This window comes from Pogona vitticeps, chromosome 3, assembly GCF_051106095.1.
Source record: "Pogona vitticeps strain Pit_001003342236 chromosome 3, PviZW2.1, whole genome shotgun sequence".
NCBI classification, from domain to species: domain Eukaryota; kingdom Metazoa; phylum Chordata; class Lepidosauria; order Squamata; family Agamidae; genus Pogona; species Pogona vitticeps.
Window position 1 is genome coordinate 122,563,068 of NC_135785.1, and position 23,970 is coordinate 122,587,037.

Consider the following 23,970-nt stretch of genomic DNA (forward strand, 5'->3'; position numbering starts at 1 on the left):
TCTACCAAAAGCAGGTAATAACAAGAAAGCTGAGAAAAAATTGAATAAAACCACTAGTGAAATGAAGGAAGGCTCATATTTCCATTTTATAATATAATAATCTATTAAGATCTTGAAAGCATCCTCTGAAGCAATGCATCAGTATGTGTTCTGGAGGCTTTGATTATAATCCTTAATAGGGGACTTGTGATTGGATCAGAAGGTCACTCCCAGATGTTGGGATGAGGCAGTCCCTGGTTCATTAGTAAATTGATAATATGGATATCAAAAGCATATTCATTCCAATGGGTATCTGCCCAGTTGGCTTTATCAGTGAAGGTTGTTTGTATCTACGTTATTTGAAAGCTACCATCACCTAGTGATGGAAATGATAATCATCCAGTGACATATATTTCAAGGGACTGGATAAAATTTATTTCAGCTTCTGCAATACAAAAATTTTATTTATTTATTTATCTATCTATCTATCTATCTATCTATCTATCTATCTATCTATCTATCTATCTATCTATCTATCTATCTATCTATCTATCTATCTATCTATCTATCTATCTATCTATCTATCTATCTATCTATCTATCTATCTATCTATCTATCTATCTATCTATCTATCTATCTATCTATTTATTTATTTATTTATTTATTTGATTGATTTATATCCCGCCTATCTGGTCGGGTGAGGACCACTCTAGGCGGCTATGAACATTGCTGTGAACATTGTCAAAAAATGAAGAAGTTATGTCCTTTTGCCCAATAATGTCTACACCAACTGAATGTGTGTTGCAGCTACTTATATAATGTGATTACTTCTTCCAGCATACATTCCTTTGCCCTAATGCATTGCAAGTTGTTCTGTTTTTTTGTTTGTTTGTTTTCCAATCCCCAGATGACATGCAGTGTGGATAAAAAGCCAATAATGTTTACATGAGGGCAGGAGAAGTTTGCAAGGGAAAATTGGTGCGTGTGTCTGTGGGAGCCCTTTTGCCATGTAGGGCTCTTCACCCATAACCATTCTCCACTATATCATCCCTCCCCCAGTCTTGCTTCCAGACTAGAAATGAGGTGAATTGAGAAGGGTTGTAGTATCAGATGGGGAAAAATAAGAGGTAAGATGCATGCATGCTTTTTCTTCCTTCCTGTTACCCTCTGTGATCCAGCATGAGGAATACCAAAGAAATATGAGTTTGGGGATCCAGTCCTGTAATTGCCATATTATCTGTGTTTCCTAACCTGAGGATGCTTTTTTTCATTGCTTTTTTTTTCAAGGGCCAGGGGAAAAAACAAATCTTGTGGTACAATTGTCTAAGAAACCAACTACTGCTTAGAGGAGTGATCAGCTGAAATGCTCATCACTGCCCCCCCCCACTTCTTTTTCCGCATGATCACTGACTGGCCTTGGAAGGAGATGGCGAAAATCAGATGAGGGAAAAGTTTACGGAAGATTCTGGCACATGTACTGAGTCGAGTGCTGTGTGGGTGTGTAGAGCTTACTAAAATATTCTCTCTGAAGTATTAATCATAATCTCATGAGTGAGGTAATTTTATACTCCACCCTCTCACAGTCGCTGAGTGCAGGATGCAGTATTGTACTTTCTTCTTCACTGTCTTATCTTTAAACCTCCCTAATGCTGTCTCTCCCGTTTTGACCTGTTTAAAAGATGTGAAAACAAAATCTCAGTCAAAAATGTCAGTTTATTACTTATTGTTTGCTGTATATTCGAAACACGTATATATTACCTGTTCTAAGCTGGTTGAGAAATGAAAACAGCAGTATTTGAAATCTCTTAGGAATCCAGAGTAAAAAACATCAAGGGCTGTTAAACCTTTGAACCAAAAGTCTTCTTAACTGTCATGCAGTTTGATTTAAAAAATTCATTGATGAGCTTATGGGTATTATTCTGACTCCATGGGTATTATTACATAAGGTGAACGTGGCCCATGTGCACAGAAGTTCGTTGGTGCAGAAACAATGGCATTCTATGCAAAAAATGTAATGAACAGAAATTCTGTGTCTTAAAATGTAACAAATGTTATTTCCAATTTGAAATAATAAAAATTTTGTTTTGAACCTCCTCAATTAGGAATTCATCTTGAACTCTAAAAGATAGCCCTGGCTTTCATTTACTTGCATGAAGACCTAGAATTAAGATAAGAAATAGTTTCTGTTGAGAGGACTGTCCCCCAATGGAGGGCCATTCTTTATGTCAAGTGGCCTACATAAAACCAGTTTTAGCCAGTGTGGAGATAATGGTTTGAGCACTGTTGATATCACCCTGGGCTGGGTAACCAAGCTGTACCTCTCTTTTTGTTTGATGGATTAATAAGTGAAGAATCATTAATCTGAGGAACATTTCAAAAGTTTCTAGTATGATTTATTTATTTGCAACTTCTTTGCTTCATATAGCTGAATGCAAAATGGCATGGGACATTTCTTCTTCCATTACATTACATCTGTGTGAGACAAAAACATTCCCCCAGTGGGAAAATCCAGTGCATAAGTAGGTACTGTACAGTCATTCTTGAAGTATTTTTTGTCTGCTACAAAACGATGGTGGCTGGAATCCTGTTGCTTAGCATAGTGAGTTGCACTTGAGTAGGCCCATGGAATTAGTGGAGATTTGGTGAGTTAACTTCTCTGCATGCCTCATTGATTCATATGGGCTTATTCTAGAGTGATTTACTGTGCTAAATTTTAGCCTGCATGTGGCAGATGGCTGAAATTCAAGGATATTGTATACAGTGCTTCAAGTTACAATGTCATAAAATGCCTACTTGCAAGGTTTAGTTCTGTCAGACTTCTGTAACAATATGTGATGCTGTTCCCTCTGCCCGAATGAGCGTTAAAGAGACAATTTTTTAACATATTGCCTAAATCAGGGCATGGCCAAACAACTTAGCACTCACCATTCTAGTACAATTCAAGTCAGAATTCTTCATAAAATTGTGCTTTTTCGCAGCTGAGTTGAATCCCTGGGTACTGAAAGTTTATTTTCATGTTGTTCTGTTATTGCAAACAAGTTGAAAGCAATGAAGTCTGGCTTATTGCGTCTGCTCCCCAAGTTGGCTTCCCCCCTGCATGGGAAATTGGCAAGTGAATGTATGGTTGAGTCTGGTTATGTGAATCTATTTGTGAGGGATCCCAATGGTCACACCGATAGAGGGACCGGAGGGATCCAATCATCGAGGTGGGGCTTTGCCAACTTACCTGGATTAACGCGTGACGTCGGGTGGCTGAACGCAAGGACGGCCAAGGGGCGTGGGCAAGTCAGAGGGCATTTAAAGGGGGTTCTCCCTTTGTCCTCCAGCAGCCATTGCTGAACTGGCAAGGGGGAAGGTAGCCTGTCGTCCGAGAGTGTTGACTTGACAGGGCTGAGCAAGTAAGCACCAGAACCTTGGTTGCATTCAACATTCACAGGCTCTCCAAAATCTATAGCTTAATTTGCACTTAACGCACACTTGAATTCCATTATTACAATAGAATTATGTTACAGTGCCCTTATATGGGAAAATCTGGGCCAGAAATATTTTTTCAGACAAGTAGCCATGTTACTCTGTTTCAGCAGGTATGGCAAAGTTAATGTGGCAATTTCAAGACCAAGAGATTTACTTCAGTGTAGCTGCACTAAATATCATCTTAAAAGCTACCACAGTGCTTCTGTTTTTTAAATACAAGGCCAGAAAATAGTGGCTTTGGCACCTAGAACTTATTAAAGTGATAAAAGGGTGACTCCTGGGGAGGGAAGAAGAGGAAGAGGAAGCAGAGCTACCCTGGTCTTATCTCAGGGAAGAAAAAGTCAGCTAGGAGAAATGTGATTTCAACTCCCACCCCCACCCCCCTCAAAATGTGTGTTCCAGTTTCGTTTAGTTGTTGGATTTGTCTGAGTTGCATTTGTTAATTTGGGATTTGGGGTCATGAATATGCGGATGACACCCAACTGTATCTCTCCTTTCCATCAAAATGCCAGTAAGCCATTTCAGTTCTAGATGAGTGTCTGGTCTCAACAATGGACTGAATGAGGCTGAATAAACTGAAACTTAACCCAGACAAGGCAGAGGTGCTTTTGGTCCTTTGAAAGGCAGATCAAGGAATCTTGTGCTGGAAGGGATTGTGTTTCCTCTGAAAAAATAGATGCACACTGTGTTTGTGCTCCTGGATTTATCTCTAAACCTGTATGCCTGGGTTTTGGCAGGGGCCAGGAGTGTAGAGAGGTCTAATCTTCCCACGGTGAGACATGCCTTAGTTACATCCTGGCTGGATTACTGTAATGCACTCTGCATGGAGCTGCCTTTGGAGAGTGTTTGGAAACTTGGGTGGGTCCAAAATGCTGCAGCCAGATTGTTAACTGAGGCTGGTTACAGGGATCACATAACCCTCATGTTACAGCAGCTCCATTGGCTGCTAATCTATTTCCAGACACAATTCAGCTGTTTTTAACCTATAGGTTAATAAAGTATTAAATGGTTTGGGTCCAAGCTATCTCAAAGACTGCATCTCCCTTTATGAGGCTGTCTGGGTGTTAAGATAATCAGGGGAGGTCTCTTTCTTAGTCCCACCATCTTCACACGTACATTTGGTCCGGACACAGGTCTTCCTTGTTGCTGCACCCATAATCTGGAACTCCCTCCCACAGGAAGTCAGGCTGGCCCCATCTTTGCTGTCCTTCCACAGGCCGGCAAAGGCCTTACAAATATGGCAATGACTAGATGTCTAAAAGAAGTTTTAAAATGAGATGGTTTGTATTGTTTTTGCTTGTACATCTGTTTTAGCAATGCTTTTACCAAAAGTTTTAAATATAAGGCTTATTTCATTATTTTTAAATATTTAAATAATTTACCTTTCTTAGCCCTTAGTGTTTTGTTTTTAATGATCTAAGCCTTCTTGGGTTATTTGTAGGAGAAAAGTGGGGTAAAGCATTACAAATAAATAAATAAATAAATAAATAAATAAATAAATAAATAAATAAATATATAAATAAATAAATAAATAAATAAATAAATAAATAAATAAATAAATATCATGTAAATAAATAAATAAATAAATATTATGTAAATCTAGTCTTGTCATGTTGATGTTGGATGATCTTCTTATTTGATCCCCCCCCCGCCCAGACATTTCCTCTTTTAAATTGCTGCATTTAATAATATGTGCAGATATAAATTCTATGGATATGCATTGACATATGCAGGCCAGCCAATTGTTTTCTTGTTTGTTCTTCTCTTATTCAGTTCTTTTTGTGGCTACCAGCATTACATATTTTAGCCGGTAGACGGCACTTATTTTTGTTGCGTTTTGGAGGGTGGCTCGTATTTCCTACTACAGTTCTGGAAGAATGGGTATTGTGTGCATAAATCAGTGGTGTCCTGATTCTTCAGACAAACCCTTTTACTTAGATACTTTTCTGCCAAATTAAAAAGAAGCGTCTTTTAGATTTTGAATTTTTTTCTCACACGGAAGGGTTTGCCTGTGGGAGGAGACAACATACATTTTCCCAAGCTGTGTTTTGTACTTTTTGGCATTTGACAAATTTATTTTTTGTCTTTCTTTAGTGAGGAATCTGGATAGAAATTCTGCTGCAGTGAGATATGTGTTCTCTTAGTGGAAGCCCTTTTTACTCTTTTATACATGGTGTTCCCTGTGAACTGATGTGGCCTCTGCTACTTGTTGCTGCGATATATAATCTCTTGCACAGAAGGCTCCTAACAGCTGCTGGCTGGGAGACGTCAAAGTGAATTTTTTGGGTTTATTTTATTTATTTATTTATTTGACTTCCATACTGCCCATCTGGCTGACAAGGCCAGTCTGGGTGGTTCATTTATTAAACAAACATATCATCAAACCGGCATTGTTTTGCCTGTGACCATTACATTACATACAAGCCTCTTATATTTAATTTTTGGCTATTAAAGCTGAAGCAGGCTGTTATTCTCTTTCTTCTTCACTTCCATTGCCAATTAATTTTGGGTTGACAATCTGTAGTTGAAAATGGGTTCACTTCATAAGTTTGTTTTGGGACTATTACACAGAATTCAGCACTGAGCTTCTGCTGGCGGAGAGAGGAGTGCAGCAAAAGCAAGAAGAGGCAGCCCGCCCTTCTCACTGCATTCCCCGTGAGACACCCCCCCCTCCAAGGGACCTGGCCATTCTGAGAACTAGAGTAAGATGGATTTTTATTGTGGCGGCTCTGCTGTGCCACCACGACACTAGATTTTAGACTATAGGTGCATTATGGTTTTGTAAAGAAAAAAGTATGTTTCCCCGAGCAATTTGTAGGAGGAAGGATGAAATGAAAACATGATGAATGATGGTTCTTCATCGTGGTCTTCTGTGAATGCACACAAAGGGTTAATACCAGCGCCAGCGTTGGGCCTCTCGGAACATTTTCTAGCTGCAAGAGAAAAGTAACAATGTTTAGGACTACCCCTACTGCGCACGCCCAGCCTAACCGTCCCTCAGTTCCATTTTTCCGCCTAGCGGTTTGGAGCCTCTCGTCTTAGCTGCGTTATTGCGATCTATTTGATTCTTTGGTTTTGACCTAAGCTTCGCTCACGGACTACCCTAGCGCTTTTTCCCTTCAACTTGACGACTCGGTGTATTTTTTGGCTTTACTCGGACTGATTTCGGACTGCTCTGCCTTATCCCTTGGACTTGTCGTTTCGGTTTGCTTACCGCCCTATGTCCCCTTCCGGGCCATTCAGCAGGTGTGTGGTGTGCGACCGCAAAATTCCCCACCAGGACGGCCACGATACTTGCCTGTATTGCTTGGGGGAATCGCACAATCCCAAAACTTGCCCACACTGCAAAGCCTTCACTAAAGCCGCTCTTAAGGCTCGCCAGCAGCGCCTTAAACTTCATCTGTGGGAGTCAACGTTGTCTTCCACGGCGCCCTCGGAGGGGGAAATGGCTTCCACTTCTCGAGCAGCTCCTGTTCAGTCGGTCGTCTCTAAAGTTTTCAGAATGTCGAAGAAATCCGCGTCGTCGAAGTCGGCCGTTCCTGCTTCGAACCCCGAGCCTCCGGCTCCGAAAACTAAGCCGTCGAAGTCATCCAAAGCGAAGGCGGCCGCCCAGCTTAAAATGACATCCATTCGACTTTCTCCGAGCTCGGGTTCCATTCCATCTCCGATTCTCGAGGAGTTGTCGAGACGCTTCGAGGCCTCGTCCGAGGCACCCGCTCCTCCTCCGACTCGACGTACTGAAGTCATGCCACCATCGGGAATGTCTTCCCCGACGCCGAGCCAGTTAGTTGGTGTCACTACTGGTCTCGCTTCCGCCCCACATAGCCCTTTTCCTGCGGGCCAGGGGTCGCCTCCCGTGTCGATCTCGTCCGTGCACTCGGACTCGAGATCTCCTCGAGAGAAGGTACCTCGATCACCTGTGCGTTCCAGGTCGAAATCTCCTCGAGGCAAACGTTCCCGCACGGAGAAGCATCGCTCCCCGAGTCGGTCCCCTTCCTCCGGCCGCTCGAGGTCGAAGTCTCCTCGACGGAAACGGTCGAAGAAGAGACATCGAGCTTCCACTCAGTCCGACTCTTCCCATCGTTCGGACTCGAAATCCTCTAAGCGCAAACGCTCTAAGAAGAAGCGCCGCTCCCATCGACGTCGTAGCAAGCATCGACGTCGTTCCTCTTCTTCTTGCTCGGCGGATTCCGACCACGCTAAGCGTCGTAAGCGCCATCGACGCCGACGCAACCGTTCGAGGTCTCTTTCTTCGTCTTCGACGTCCGCATCTCGAGACCGGTACCGCAAAAAGATCCGGTACATATACTTGTCTTCTTCCTCGGAGTCGAACCGACCTCGACGTCGACGCCGAGCTATTCGAGCCGGAGAACGGCCTCCTACGATACCTGTTGCCCCTCCACCGCAACCGGTTCCTTCCACCTCGGCGCCGACTGCAGTCCCTATTCGACCCCCGACAGCGCAGGTCGGCATCGAGAAACCCCCTCCAAAAAAGAAGAGGGATGTCTTCTCCTCTGATCCAGATGAGGTGTCCACGGAGCAGTCTTCTGACTCCGATCAGGAACAACCCCCACCCATGCCACCGCACGATTTACCCCCGGGTGATCTGGTGCTTTCGGATACAGGTGATCCTCACGCCCCTTCTCCATCTGAGGATTTTTCTTCCTATTCTCAGATGATGTCCAGACTTGCCAAGACTCTAAAACTGGACTTGAATCTTCCTTCGCCTCCGGGCGAGGACTTGTTCTTCGGGGACATCAAGAAGGACAGTACCGCTCCCCCCAGTATAGCCTTTGTGCCTGTGGTTATGGAGGCCATTAAGGAGTTCTGGGCTCAGCCTGCGACTACACCTAATGTCCCTCGTCGCACAGAGCACTTCTACAAGATTCATGGGGTTGATACTCACTTTTTACTCAAGCACCCCATTCCGAACTCACTCATTGTTGAAACAAGCTGTTCAAGGCCGTCGGCCAAGGCCCACGTTACTCCAGTTGACAAGGAGGGTAAAAAGCTGGAAATCATCGGCAGGAAAATCTACTCCCTTGTCACCTTGCTACTTCGAATCATAAACTATCAGACTGTTCTAGGGGCTTATCACAAACAGCTATGGCTCAAACTTTTGCCAGGGCTAAAAATGATACCTGAAGACACCCGGCAAGCTTTCCTTAACTCATATGAGGAAGCTCAGACGGTATCCAAGTATGAACGTCTTTCCATCAGACATGCAGCAGAGATCTCTGCCAGAGTTCTCATGTCTGCCATCTCTATCCGGCGCCACGCTTGGCTCCGTTCTGCAGACATAATGGAGGACGTCAAGTCAAAGGTTGAAAGCCTCGCCTTCGACGCTACTGGGCTGTTCAACGAAAAGACCGACTCCCATTTAGAAGACCTTCACAAGGCTAAGAGGACTGCCAAGTCCTATTCTGTTCAGACTCAATCTAGACAGCGACGCCCCCAATGGCGTAAATCTTATGGTCAATATCAATCTTCTCAACAGTACCGTCCTTACAAACACCTACCTCAGCAGCGCTCTGGCCAGTCCTCTTCTTCTGTCCAGGGCTATCAAGGATACCGGCCTCGTCCGCCCCATCGCCGCCAACCTTTTAAGCCACCTGGCAGGAAACAAAAACAGTATCTTTGACTTTTGGCCCCCCATTTTTACCCGTTCACCTCCTGCCACCCGTCTTCAACCGTTTCTCCACAACTGGTCTGCCATCACAACCGACGCTTGGGCTCTAAAAATTATTCAGCACGGTTACCAGCTGGAATTTATAAGATCTCCTCCGCTCGGGTTCATAAATCATTCCCCATTCGACTCCTCGCTCGAAGAAGAAATATTATCTCTATTACAAAAAGATGCCATCTCTACAGTACCACCCCGCGACATACACTGCGGCTTTTACTCCCGCTATTTCGCGGTGTCAAAAAGAGGAGGAGGCATAAGGCCCATCCTCGATCTAAGACTCCTAAACACTTACCTGCGACCCAGACGTTTTCGGATGCTCACCTTAGAGTCCATCATGCACCTGCTGAAGAAAAACAATTGGTTCGTCCTCATAGATCTAAAGGACGCATACTTTCACGTCACTATCCACCCCGACCACCGCAAGTTTCTTCGGTTCATCTTTCAGGACACAATCTACGAATTCCAGGCCCTGCCATTCGGCCTGTCCACAGCTCCCCGGACCTTCACCAAGGTCATGGCCCCAGTGGCAGCTTACCTTCGTCTCAGGGGCATCCACGTTTACCCTTACCTGGACGATTGGCTCGTAGTCTCCACCTCACGAAGCCGATCTCTGAAGGACACAAAATTTATCCTGTATCTCCTTCACAATCTCGGTCTCACTGTCAACAAACAGAAGTCTCAGCTCATCCCCTCCAAAACAGTTCAATACATAGGGGTTTGTTTGGACGCCGTAAAGGGTCGAGTCTTTCTCCCCCCAGAGAGGGTATGCAAGATTCAACGAGCCATCAGGAAATTTCTTCCCCATGCTCGGGTGACAGCCCATCACGCCCAACACCTTCTCGGCCTGATGTCTTCTACAACACCGGCGCTAGCTCACGCTCGCCTCAAACTCCGGTCACTCCAATCATGGTTCCTCACCCTTTTCGACCCTATGATGGACAGCCAGAGGAAGCGCCTTCGTGTCACCCCGGAGCTCACCAGACAGCTCCAGTGGTGGATGTACACACCCCATCTCACGGTTGGCCGGCCTTTTCGTCCACTCCGTCTCACCGTTCAGGTCACAACGGACGCCAGTCCGTCCGGCTGGGGGGCGCACTGCGGCCGTCACACCATTCACGCCCTCTGGACACCACAGGAAGCCATGTTCCACATCAATCACCTGGAACTGCTTGCAGTTATCAAGGCCTTCAGGTCCTTCCTTCCTCTGCTACGCGGCCGCGGAGTTCAGCTGGTGACGGACAACACTACCACAATGCACTATGTCAACAAGCAGGGAGGAACCCGCTCTCACTCACTCCTGTATCTCTCCATCCTCCTTTGGGAATGGTGTTACCGTCATCATATCTACCCGGTGGCCATCCATGTAGCCACAGAGGACAACACAGTTGCGGACACTCTGAGCAGGCTTCAACATCAGACACACGAATGGGAGTTGAACCCTCTGGTCTTCCAGGACCTTTGCCGCCAATGGGGGACCCCAGTGCTGGACTTGTTCGCATCCCCTCACAACGCGAAATGCTCCCGGTACGCGTCCAGGGCAGGTCTCGGTCTCCACTCGCTCGGCGACGCATTCATGATCCCCTGGAACCAGGGTCTCTTGTACATATTTCCACCAATTCTGTTGATACAGAGGTCCCTGATCAAACTCCAACGTTCAATGACTCCGGCCATTTTCATTGCACCTTTTTGGCCTCGCCAAGTGTGGTTTCCCACTCTAGTCAGCATGGCTGTGGACTCCGTAACCCTTCCGTTGTGGCCGGACCTGCTGACCCAGGAAGCAGGCAAAGTCCTTCACCCCGACCTCGACACGCTCCATCTGACGGCGTGGAGGATCGTCCAGAAATCCAAGAGGTCTTGACCAACACCATCAAGCCCTCCACGTCTCGCTTGTATGCCTACAAGTGGAAAAGCTTTTTGAAATTTACCCAGCAGAGGGATCTCGTCTCCTCCCCTGTATCTCTTTCTACGCTTCTGCAGTATCTCCGTTACCTGTTTGATTTCCACCTGTCTATCTCTACTATCAAGGTGTACCTTGCTGCGGTTGTCTTCTTCCAGCCCAGAGCTTCTCCCTCTTCCCGCTTTTCTCCCATCCTACCGTCAGGATGTTTTTGAGGGGTCTCTCTAACCTCCGACCTCCCGTTCGTCCCCCACTCCCTCAGTGGTCCCTCCACTTGGTTCTGCATGCCCTATCCAGACCCACATTTGAACCCATGGCTACCTGTGACCTCAAGATGCTTTCTTTAAAAACGCTGTTCCTCGTGGCTATCACGTCTGCTCGTCGAGCTAGCGAGTTGGCAGCTCTCCGCCATGACCAACCTTTTCTTCAATTCTTTAAGGACAAGGTTATGCTTTACCTGGACGTGTCTTTTCTTCCGAAGGTGGTCTCCGACTTCCACGTCAATCAGCCACTTATTCTGCCAACTTTGTTTCCGTCTCCGACTTCTGATGTTGAACGCATGCTCCACATGCTCGATGTTCGACGGTCCTTAGCTTTTTATGTGTCCAGGACCAAGGACTTTCGCCTGGCCAACAGACTCTTTCTTTGTTACTTTGGCCCAAAGAAGGGCTGCCCGGCCTCGCCGTCCACGCTCTCTCGGTGGCTCGTATCTACCATCGCCCTGGCCTACGAGCTCAACCACAGAGATCCTCCACAGGGACTTAAAGCCCATTCCACCCGGGCTGTTGCCTCATCGACTGCCTTACTCCGTGGCGTTGACCTGCCCGACATCTGCCGGTCCGCTACATGGTCCAATGCCTCTACCTTCATAACCCACTACAGATTGGACGTGAGGGCAAAAGAGGAGACCAGATTCGGGAGGGCAGTGCTAGCATCGGCTCTTCAGTGACAGCCCACCATCCGGTTAGTAAGCGTGCTAATCACCCTTTGTGTGCATTCACAGAAGACCACGATGAAGAAAGAAAGGTTACTTACCTGTAACGATGGTTCTTCAAGTGGTCATTCTGTGAATTCACACAATCCCGCCCGGCCTCCCCTCTGTCTGTCTGTCACTGGCATCTCTATGACTCGAGGGCCTATGGCGGACAAATAGAACTGAGGGACGGTTAGGCTGGGCGTGCGCAGTAGGGGTAGTCCTAAACATTGTTACTTTTCTCTTGCAGCTAGAAAATGTTCCGAGAGGCCCAACGCTGGCGCTGGTATTAACCCTTTGTGTGAATTCACAGAATGACCACTTGAAGAACCATCGTTACAGGTAAGTAACCTTTCTTTATCTTGGAAAGCATATTTACCATTTTGCTTGGTGATGAGTTTGGAAAAAGAAAAATTCTATAAGTAGTTCCCCAAAAATAACTTATTTGGAGGAGTCCTCAAGGCCAACCTGCTGATTCTAACCCTTTGGCTTGCAGTTTCCCCCCTCACCCCACTTATTCCTTTTTATTTCCAGTACTTCAGCTAACAGTTCCTCTCTGCAAACTGGGGCAAACTTCTGAAGCAGAGATTCTCCACCTTTCCCCCCCCTCCTGTGTTTGGTCTCTTTTTCCCGACTGAAATATTATTCTTGTTAAGATCTTTTGTGTAGCTAACATCAAGGGATTTAGGGTGAGAACTGCAAGTCAACATGTGTGTGCAATATCATTGTAATAACAGGTCAATAAAAATAAGATTATATTCTGACGTGACATGGCTGAGATGGAATGGCTTCATCATGCTTATAAATCAATTCCTTCAGGAGTAGCAAAACAGTTGTAGAAACTTGTTTAGCTAGTCAGTCACAAAAACATGAAACTATTTCAAGGACCATCTGTAGAATGCCTTTTCAATGCTGATGTAGGGGCCAGTGGGTAAGTTGCTGAGCTTGGGTATGCGATGAACGGACCATTCACTTCCAGTGCCATTGCTTAGGTTAAGATGTGTGAAGAGATTTGTGGAACCCATGACTTTATTTGCCAGTCAGCTCACAATTTGAGTCACAAAGAACTAAACTCCAATGTACACTTTGGTCATATTCCGGTACTCCAACTTCTGGCTGTCTAATTTGCATAACGTGAGGCGCATTAGTAGTTGTTCCCCCCCCCCCAAGTCTATTTCAGCTTTGACACCATTTATGTAGTTCCCACTGATCTGAGAGAGCCAGTATATTGTTAGCATTGGTGTGCTGGATGTGGATCAGGGCCAGTGTTAAATCTACTTGATCACAAAATTCACCTAGTTTTCCAGGGCCATCATTTCCCAGCATCATTTAGCCAAGTCAACCTTACATATTTTCTGTGGGTATAGAAGGTAGAAGGAAAAGCATGTAAACTTGCCAAATATAGTGCTGGTGCATGTAAGTAAATCTGGTCACGCATAGAGGCTTCTGTTGGTGTTCTTCTCAAATCAGGGCTGCTTTTTGCTGTCAGATTATCCAGACACCAAAAAAAAAGCTCTACAGATAGATGAGAATCCCACAGGAATTCTCCACCAGTGATGCACTGCCATCTGATTTGCAGGGAAAAATTGTAAGAAAAATGAGATCGAACTACAAGAATGAGAAGGAAAAATATGAAGTGTGATTTTCCTCAGATGCACAGATTTTTGTTAGAAAATAACACATTGTAGGGTTTTGTTTTGTGTTTGGAGTTTTTTGTTTTGTTTTGTTTCTTGTCTTTTTTTGCAACAAACTTGGAAACTTTGAAATATGTTTCTTTGCGTATGAAATACATCTGTTTCAAAGCTACTGTCAATCTAATGTTCCAGGTTTCTTTCTCCCTCCTTGGCTGCCCATTTGTTTCCGTATCGACTTCAAAGTTTTAATGCTCACTTATAAGGCCCTAAACGGTTTGGGAGGTGAGGCTGAGGGGCCTGACGCCGAGGGAGGCCCGGCGAGAGAAGACAAGAAACCGGGCCTTCTCGGCGGTGGCTCCTCGCCTTTGGAACAATCTTCCTCCTGAGATCCGCGCGGCCCCTTCGCTGGGTACATTTAAAACTCAATTAAAAACATGGCTTTATGTCAAGGCCTTCCCTCCTGCCAGCATCTAATTTAATTTAAATTACTTTTCTCTTCTTTTTCTATTTATTATTTATGATTTATTATGTTTTGTTAATTGATATTTGATATTTTTGGATTTATGCTATTATAATTGTATATTTTTATGTTAGTGGCTCAGAGTGGTATTGACCTACCAGATGGGCGGGATACAAATCAAATAAATAAATAAATAAAATAAATTACTCTCTTGTATTTTGCTTCCAGTTTTTCCTCAGTATAATCACTTTTTATATTCTCCACACCAAACAGTTGCTGTTTTGTTTCACTCCTATGAACTAAACTGTGGTACAGAAAGAAAGCTGCCAGAAAGGGAGTGGTTGATTGGGTAGAATGAATGGTGAATGCCTCCTTGCAACAGGATAGGATCCCTGCATGCTTAAAGGAGGCAAGAGTAAGATCATTGTTGAAAAAGCTCTCTTTGGACCCTACAATACTGATTAATTTCTAACCAGTATCTAATATCTCACTCTTGGGGGAGATGCAAAAGCGGGTTGGGGCCTTTCAGCTCCAGAGGTTTCTAGATGAGACAGATTATCTAGATTAGACATGGGGATGAATATAAAAACAAATCAGGATATACAACAAATATCCCTGATTTGACAGATATTTGTTGCTTTGTATTTTTGGGGTCCGGAAGCCCTGATGAATACAAAACAATGAATATAACCTTTTAATATCCGTCCCTCCGTTCCCTACCCGCTTATGCCCCCACGGATCAGCTGTTGCTTGGGGGCATAAGCAGAGAGGAGGGATTTTCCCTTTGGCTGGCTTGCTAAAGCCTGCCTGAAGGGAATCCCATCCCTGGGTCTAGGGGAGGGCTTAGTTCCCCTTTCCTCCTCTTCCTATGCCCACATGGCATAGGAAGAGGAGGGAGGGGATCAAAGCGGGAGCAAAGTGATCCCCCAGCCCTGCAGCAGGGCTGTGGGATGGTTTGGGTCTGGATTTCTCCACTCCCTATGCCCCCACAGGGGCACAGGAAGAAGAGGAAAGGGATCACAGTGCTCCCACAGCTGCTGTGGAATGGCTTGAGGAGGAAAGCCTGACCCAAGCCATCCTGCAACCCCACTGTCTTTGCAAAGGCAGCATGGCTGGGACGGTGTTGCTTTGATCACTTTATTTTATTTTATTTTATTTTATTTTATTTTATTTTATTTTATTTATTATTCCATTTATACCCCGCCCCTCTAGACAGCGTCTACTTGGGGTGGCTTACAAAGAAGAATAAAACATTATAAAATACAATCAAATAAAAACCATCAGTATATATAAATCAATGACATAATTATATCAACAAATTAGAAGCTCAAGATGGAAAAAAACTAAAGAAAAAAAGAAAATCAGGTGTTTACTGGAGGGAAGGCCTGCCTGAAGAGCCAGTTCTTTAAATGACTCTTAAAAACACCCAGCGAGGGTGCCAGGGTGATTTCCGGCGGCAAGATGTTCCATAGTTGAGGGGCCACTGCCGAGAAGGCCTGGTTTCTTGTTCTTTCTTTCCGGCGTTAGGCCCCTCAGCCATCTTTCCTGGCTAAAACGAGTGACTCGGGTAGATCTAGGTGGGAAAAGACACTCTGCCATGTATTGAGGTCCTAAACCATTTAGGGTTTTATAAGTCATCATTAACACTTTGAAGTGGATGCGGAAATGAATGGGAAGCCAATGTAAGGCAGCCAGGATGGGAGAGATGTGCTGTTATTTTCTCGTCCCAGTGAGAAGTCTGGCCGCCGCATTTTGCACCATTTGAAGTTTCCACAACAACCCCAAAGGTAGCCCCATGTAGAGTGCATTGCAGTGGTCTAATCTCGAGATTACGAGCGCATGGACCGGAATGGTGAGTGCCCCAACATCAAGATAGGGATGCAGCTGGGCAATCCACCGCAGATGGAAATAGGCAGAGCGGACCACTGACACCACCTGGGTGTCCAGGGTGAGCGCCTGGTCAGATGTACTCCCAAGCTGCGAACCTCACTCTTTGCGGTGAGAGTCACCCCCCCAAAAGAGAGGGAGTTTCCCAAACTGCAGATGGAGGGGCCACCTACCCTCAGGACCTCTATCTTGCCAGGGTTCAGCCTCAGCCCATTCTCCTGCATCCACTGCAGTAAAGCCTCCAGTCAGCGCTTAAGGGACGGGACGGCATCTACTGAGGAAGGTGAAAAAGAGATGTAGAGCTGGGTGTCATCAGCGTACTGATGGCACGAAGCCCCACACCCCCTGATGACCTTACAGCGGCCTCATATAGATGTTAAACAGCATTGGAGAGATGATTGAACCCTGCAGGACCCCACAATTGAGCCTCCACGGGGCTGAAATACTCTCCAAGCTGGACTCGCTGAGGACGGTCCTCCAAGAAGGATCGGAGCCAGACAAGCACCAGGCCACCGATTCCCGACTCAGAGAGCCTCCCCAGGAGGATAGCGTGGTCGATCGTATTGAAGGCGGCTGAGATGTCAAGGAGGACCAACAAGGACATATTGCCCCTGTCAGCCTCCCTCAACAGGTCATCCAACAGTGCGACCAGTGCCGTTTCTGTACCGTGGTGTGGCCTAAAGCCTGACTGAAATGGGTCCAGGGCATTGATTTCATCCAAAAGAGCCTACAGCTGATTGGCCACCACCCTCTCCACCACTTTGCTTAGGAAAGAAACATTGGCGACGGGCCTATAATTTCCAATGTCATCCGCTGCCAAATTTGGTTTCTTCCTAATGGGCCAGTCCTCCTCTTCCTATGCCCCATGGGGGCCAGGACTTTTTTTTTTAGATAATCCCAGGGGCTGTCTAAAAAAAAAAAAGACTCGAACAATCGATTAATTGATTCATGGTTTATTGGGTCACTGAGGGGAAATTTGTGGTTGATGGGTCGGCAAGTTTGAGAACCCACGAACCAAGACAAAGTACCATTTTGGAACTATAGTCCCAACTTTGGATTCCTAATGAAAACAAGTATATTGATCTCCCATGCACATTTACTTGGGTAAGACCCATTTAACTCTGGTATCTATCTGAGTAGGTAGTTAGGGTGGCCCACCTGGATGTTTCTGGTTTTTGCTGACCTGCAAGCCCCCCCCCCCCAATGCTAGTGTAACTCCTGCATCAAACAACTGTGTTTCAAGACTAGGGATGGGCATGAATTAAAAAATGAATCACCAACTTTGTTCAAAAATCACTAATTCATCAATTTGTATTCATACAAATAAATGCCCCAGACGATGATGAATGGGTGAATTTTCTTTAGTGATTTTTGAGTGGTTGATTCATTTGGCTATAAAACAGCACCCCAGGCACCTAGAAACACCAGCATTTCAGGGAAACTGACTCTCCTGCACAATTCCTTCACGTTTGGTGAAGATTGGGTTTTGCCAAGCCACCTGCTAAAGGGCATTTGGGGGACCCATTTTGTGGTTTTATAATTTGGATGTCTAAAATCCAAATGTCACCAATCATGCAAGACTTGTACAGGAGAGTCAGGGGAAGCTTCCCTGTGAATTGGATGTCTCTAGGTACCCGGGGGGCACTTTCCTGGGGGGGGCTATTTGTGGGCATATAACTTGGATGTCTAAAATCCAAATGTCATTGATCTTGCAGGCCTTGTACAGGAGAGTCAGGGGAAGTTTCCCTGTGAATGTGGTGTTTCTAGGTGTTGGTGGGCATTTTATTGAGTTTTAAAGTAAAAAAACAAGTTGATGAATCAATTCAGCAATTTGTCAAAAAATATTCATAAATTCATAATTAAATGATTCATCAACCTTGGCAAATCATGAATCAGAATGAATCACCATTTTTCTGATTTGTCCCCATCTCTATTAAAAACCTGACCGCTACAGCATGTGCAATGCCAGAAAAAGTTTCCCCAGCAACAGGAGCATGCTTAATGTGTGCGTGTGTTTCCCTGGGAATGAGACATCATCTATGGCCCTCTAAGACCTGGTGCCCCTAGAAAGAATTACAGTACATGGATCCTCAATGCCTAAGTCTTTAGGGAAGAATGATGGGGCTGCCAAGTGATTGATTAGCAATAATTCTAGGAACTTGTCATTTCCATTTTAAGTGAGCTACGTACTGGAGCATTGCTGCCTCCAATGCTTCACCCCACCCCAGTGAAGACCATGCATGATTACAGCCAGGGAACCCAATACATATTTGATAACCTCTGCAATAGTTGTTTCAGGCCCTTTCTGAGACTGGCATGCACAAGGAAAAGCAGCACCCAGCAGCAGTTTTGAGAGAGCTGCCCCATGCCAATAATTCTAACAATTGAGAGGGTAGGGCTAGCAGGGAGGTACCATTCCAGGTCAAGCCTAAGGCAACTGAGTTTGGGGGTCATGCCGGACAATTGGATACATGGGCATCCATGCTGGTAAGTCAGAAGGCACTTCAGCCTCTCTTGGAGCAGTACCCTGATAGGGCATCTGTACAGTTTCTACAACAGAGGTTTACTAAGGGTTTCTGCATCCCATTTATTCTAGGACTCCATTGCTCTCTGTGTTCATGAGGAGCCCCACAAAACTACCTTATGTGTCTGCAGACATGCTACAATGAGGTGTTCTCTAAGTTGCAGTCTATTCCCTGGAAACTGGGGAAGGATGGTCAGTAGCTAAACACAGAGAAACACTTTTTTATTACAGAACAACTGGGAAAAATGATGGAATATTTTGTCTTTCACATGTGATCTTTTTCTGAGTTCACATGGAAATTATCACTCTGTAAGTATCTATCAATATGCATTCTATATACAGTGGTGCCTCGACTTACAAACATCCCATCTTATGACCAATTCAAGTTACGACTAGCTCCGGACACAAAATTTTGCTTTGATTTGTAAGTGGAGCTTCGAGTTACGATCGGAAAAAAGGCAGGGAAAAAGGCGGGGAATTCAAACTGCTAACCATTAGTGATGAAGAGGCTGCTTCTTTGTAGCTCTTTCGCCCCAGCGGTTAGAGAGTGTGCGATCAGAGGAGGCTTCGGACTGCCTGGTAAGGTGCTGCTTTCTGCTTTTTAAAAACTGCCTGTTCTGGGTGGATTTTGCAGCGTGTTTTGGGCCGGGGAGGTTTGTTTTTGGGATTTTTTCATGTTTCCAATGGATCTTGCGGGGTTTGTTGGTTTTTGGCTCCCCCCCCCCTTTCTGATAGGTCTTGCAGTGTTTGTTTGCTTTTTGTGTTTGTTTGTTTGTTTGTTTGTTTGTTTGTTTGTTTGTTTGCATTTCCATTGGGTCTTGCAGGGTTTGCTTGCTTTTTGGTTTTTTTGGTTTTGTTTTTTTGTTTTTGCATTTCCAATGGGTCTTGCAGGGTTTGTATGCTTTTTGGGTCCCCCCCCCTTCGACCGGAATGGATTAATGGTGTTTCTGATGGGTCTTGCAGGGTTTGTTTGCTTTTTGTGTTTGTTTGTTTGTTTGTTTTTTGCATTTCCATTGGGTCCTGCAGGGTTTACTTGCTTTTTTGTTTTTGTTTTTTTGCATTTCCAATGGGCCTTGCAGGGTTTGTTTGCTTTTTGGTTCCCCCCCCCCTCGACTGGAATGGATTAATGGTGTTTCTGATGGGTTCTGCAGTGTTTGGTGGTTTTTTTGGTGTTTTTTCGCCCCGGCCGGAATGGATTAATCATGATTCAATGTATCTTCTGGAGTGGATTAACTTTGTAAATCAAGGCACCACTGTAATTTGTATAGATGAGATGAGATTACACATCCTTCAGTCTTGAGAGACTATGGTAACGTGCTCTGAATATTGGACCTGGAACAGTGTCTAGTCTGGTTGAGAAGGCCAATTTGAGAGTGACAATGCCTTCCACACTGAAGGCACATACAATCTGTGCCCTGTACAGCTCCCTAATTTTGCTGGGTTCAGGGCTGCCTCTTTGCCTCGGCCTGCTGGACAAGTGTCTCTTCAAAATGGGAGAGGCCATGATGCACTGCCTGCCTCCAGGCTGAACTCTCAGATGTCAAGATTTCCCATCTGTTGAGGTCCATTCCTAAGGCCTCCAGATCCTGCTTACAGATATCCTTGTATCACAGCTGTGGTCTCCCTCTGGCGCGCTTTCCCTGCACTAATTTTCCATACAGAGATCTTTTGGAATCCAACCATCAGCCATTCTCATGACATGCCCAAACCAATGTAGATATCGCTGTTTCAGTAATATATGCATGCTAAAAAATTCCAGCTCGTTCTAGGACTATTCTATTTGGAACTTTGTCCTGCCAGGTGATAACAAAAATGGGTTGGAGACAACGCATATGGAATGTGTTCAGCTTTCTCTCTTGCCATGCACTGCAGTACAGGAGTGTACTAGGACAGAGGCTCTATAGACCTGGATCTTGGTATATGCCGTCAGCTTCTTATTAAGTCATACTCTCTTTGTGAGTCTAGAGAACATGGTAGCTGCTTTGCCAATGCGTTTATCCAGCTCAACAGCTAGGGAGAGAGTGTCAGAGATGGTTGAGGCAAAGTACACAAAGTCATGAACAACCTCCAATTCTTGTGTGGAGATGGTAATAGAGGGAGGTGAGTTCATGCCCTAGCCCATGATTTGTGTTTCCTTCAGGCTGATTGTTAGTCCAAAGTCTTGGCAAGCCTTGCTAAAACAATTCATGAGCTGTTGGAGGTCTTCAGCAGAGTGGGCAACAATGGCTGCATCATCGGCGAAGAGGAAGTCCCACATGCATTTCAGCTGGACTTTAGTCTTTGCTCTCAATCTGGAGAGATTAAAGAGCTTTCCATCTGATCTAGTCCAGAGATAGACACCTTCTGTTGCAGTTCCAAAGGTGTGTTTCAGCACGACAGCAAAAAAGATTGCAAACAGAGTCCACATGAGAACACAGCCCTGTTTCACTCTGCTTCGGATGTCAAAGGAATCTGATGTTGAGCCATCGAAAACTACAGTGCCCTTCATTTCCTCATGAAAGGACCTGATGATGTTAAGGAGTTGAGGTGGACATCCAATCTTGGGAAGTATTTGAAAAAGGCGGTCCCTGCTAACCAAATCAAAGGCCTTTGTAAGATCTATGAAGGCCACAAAGAGTGGCTGTTGTTGTTCCCTGCATTTCTACTGCAACTGTTTGAGGGAACATACCATGTCAGTAGTGGATCTATGAGATTGAAATCCACATTGTGATTCTGGATAGACTCTGTCTGCAAGCACTTGGAGCTTCGTCAGCACAACACAGGCAAGCAGCTTCCCTACAATGCTGAGAAGAGACAATGTGACAATGTTTGCATCCTCCATGTCCTGTGGTACTCCACCTTCCCTCCAACAAAGAGAAAAGATTTCATACAGCTTGGTGGTGGTGCTCTTTTTACAGCACTTCAGCAGGGATGTTATCCTTCCCAGGTGCCTTTTCCCAGAGAATTCAAGGCTGCTTTTACGTATTTCTGCTAAAGTTGGTTCGCTGTCCAACTCTTCCAAGACAGGCAAGCACTCAGTGTTATTTTGTGCCTCTTCAGTTACTACATTCTCTCTAGAATATAGCTCAAAGTAGTGCTGCACCTAGCGTTCCATCTGCTGTGCTCAGTCCTGGATGATCACGCCACTAGCAGACTTCAAAGGAGCAGATTTCTTCTGTATTGGACCTAAAGCCTGCTTGATACTGTCATACGTTCCCTTGATGTTACCTGTGTCTGCTGCTATCTGTATCTGAGAGCAGAGCTGAAGCCAATAATCATTAGAACATCTACTGGCAGTCTGTTGGACTTTGCTACGAGCAGCTCGAAGAGCCTGCAAGTTGTACTCACTAGGACAGGTTTTGTATGCTGCTAGAGCTCTCCTCTTTTCTTCGATGGCTGGCATTGTATAACTGCTCCTACAAATGTTGAGTGAACTGTGTAATGTCTGAAAAGTTTGTACATGGGCTGAATCTGGCTGACTGGAGTGGGGAAAAGATGCCTGCCTGCCTGCCTGCTTTCTGCCCCCATTTCTGGGATTTGTGTGCCGGCTCAGTGAAGACTTCATGGCAGCTGTGTATGAACATGCAAATCTGCAGTGTAGCTACAGCTAACTTGGGCTTCTTAATTTGGTGCCTAGAATGTTGACCTTTTTGGGTTTGTTTGTTTGTTTGCTTCAATAAGAATCTAATGGTTTGTATTAAAGATGTTGGGACTGCGGAAGGAAGGAAGGAAGGAAGGAAGGAAGGAAGGAAGGAAGGAAGGAAGGAAGGAAGGAAGGAAGGAAGGAAGGAAGGAAGGGGCCACAATTGGCTCTGAAGCATGAGCACTTAGCATCTTAATTGGCCATCCAATTGCAATGACATAGTTTTCAGCATTTAGCCACCACTGGCTAGACATAGTTTGTTTCAATTTATCGTTGTGATAACTTTAGAAACCATTTGGGGAATGCTTTAGTTTCCATTTCCTAGTCTATAAAATAAGAGCATACTAGGCTCATTTTCTACATGTCTTTTGGTCCCCTCCACTCTGTAAATAAAAGTATAAAAATTAATAAGAGAATGGGGTGAGGGGATCCTGGAATATCAGTCCTTTCATCATTTTCTTGAATATTTAAAGAAAATATTAGGAATGGCTAGATACATAGAGATAGAGATAATGTTAGGGATAGGGATAAAGTTAGAGAAAGAGGGAGGGAAGGAGAGAGTGGGGGGAATACCTGGATATCTTAGTGGTTTAGGTGTCTGGCTGCAGACCCAGAGGTTGGGAGTTGGATTCCCCACTGTGACTCCTGTGAACAGAGCCAGCCTGTATGACCTTTGGCAAGCTGCAGTCCCAGGGTGCCCTCCTTAGAAGAGAATGATAAATTGCTTTTCAGTATTCTCTACCTGGAAAATCATGGAAAGGGTCACTATAAGTCAGAATTGACTTGCAGACACTTGATGGTGATGATGATTATAGAAAAAAGAAATATACAGTGCTCTTGCTATATATATGTATATGGTAAAAAAAGTTCTGTCTTTTGAAAAAAAAATTTTTGTATACACGAAACTAGCGGCCCAGAGTGGTAGAATACAGTATACCAGATGGGCGGGATATAAATAAATAAATAAATAAATAAATAAATAAATAAATAAATAAATAAATAAATAAATAAATAAATAAAGAATTGATGTAGAAAGCCAAAAGCAATGGTCCCAGTATGTTTAATGCACAGATGGTTCCATTGTCTCTGTTCAGAAAAGAGTATCAGCTGTATTACTCTGTGAATTTGAAGGATAGGAACACACTGGCAATAATCATGTTGCTTAGCATAGTAAGTTGTACAAGAGTAGGCCCAGTGGATATTTGGTGAGTCAACCTCTCTGTAAGTTCCATTAATTCAAATAGGCCTACTATAGTTGTGATTTACTTTATTGTTTGATTAAGTCCAAAACACCCATCAGTATTTTTTGGCACAGAGGGACAGCAGCCACATCCCAGCTGTTCCTGGTTCTGCCCTCCCCAGACAACCATAGCACAGTTCATGTGATAATCTTCTGGGATCTTTTAGCATGGGTAATTCTACATAAGGGAGGCTGCTGTTGGAGTTTGTGTGTAGTGCATGTATATTTAAACATGCATTTTAAAAGGCCAGGGAATTTAATTTTTTTAAAAAGGGGCGAGCCTCTGGTTTTCTAGTTTATGAATATGGAATATTGTGCTTCTGTATCCATGATTCAAATGGCATTTTGTTGCTGCACAATATCATGCCCGTGTTGTCAACAGGAAAAAGGTTGCCAAACTTTATAGAGCAGAGGGCAGCCTGAATGTTGACAACACCCATGCCAGCAGTTAAGATGGTCTACAGGATACCCTCACTACAATTTTGGGGGGTTTCTGTGTGGGATTGTATCAGATTTGACTTTTGTTCTGTTTTTTTGTGTTGTTCCAACGCAAACCAAAGAAATGAACATGTAAGTACTAAAACATTTGCAGCT

At 44.8% G+C, this 23,970-nt stretch overlaps 1 protein-coding gene and 1 long non-coding RNA gene across 10 annotated transcripts in view; one reads left to right on the forward strand and one right to left on the reverse strand.

Moving 5' to 3' along the window:
• ENOX1 (ecto-NOX disulfide-thiol exchanger 1) overlaps positions 1 to 23,970 on the forward strand; it is a 540,515-nt gene that overhangs the window by 92,114 nt on the left and 424,431 nt on the right. The window lies entirely within an intron of this gene.
• LOC144588237 (uncharacterized) lies at positions 12,531 to 15,903 on the reverse strand. Its single transcript, XR_013543685.1, has 2 exons — positions 14,311 to 15,903; positions 12,531 to 13,855 (listed from the first exon to the last, which is right to left on the reverse strand). It is a non-coding gene; the product is annotated as an uncharacterized LOC144588237 (long non-coding RNA).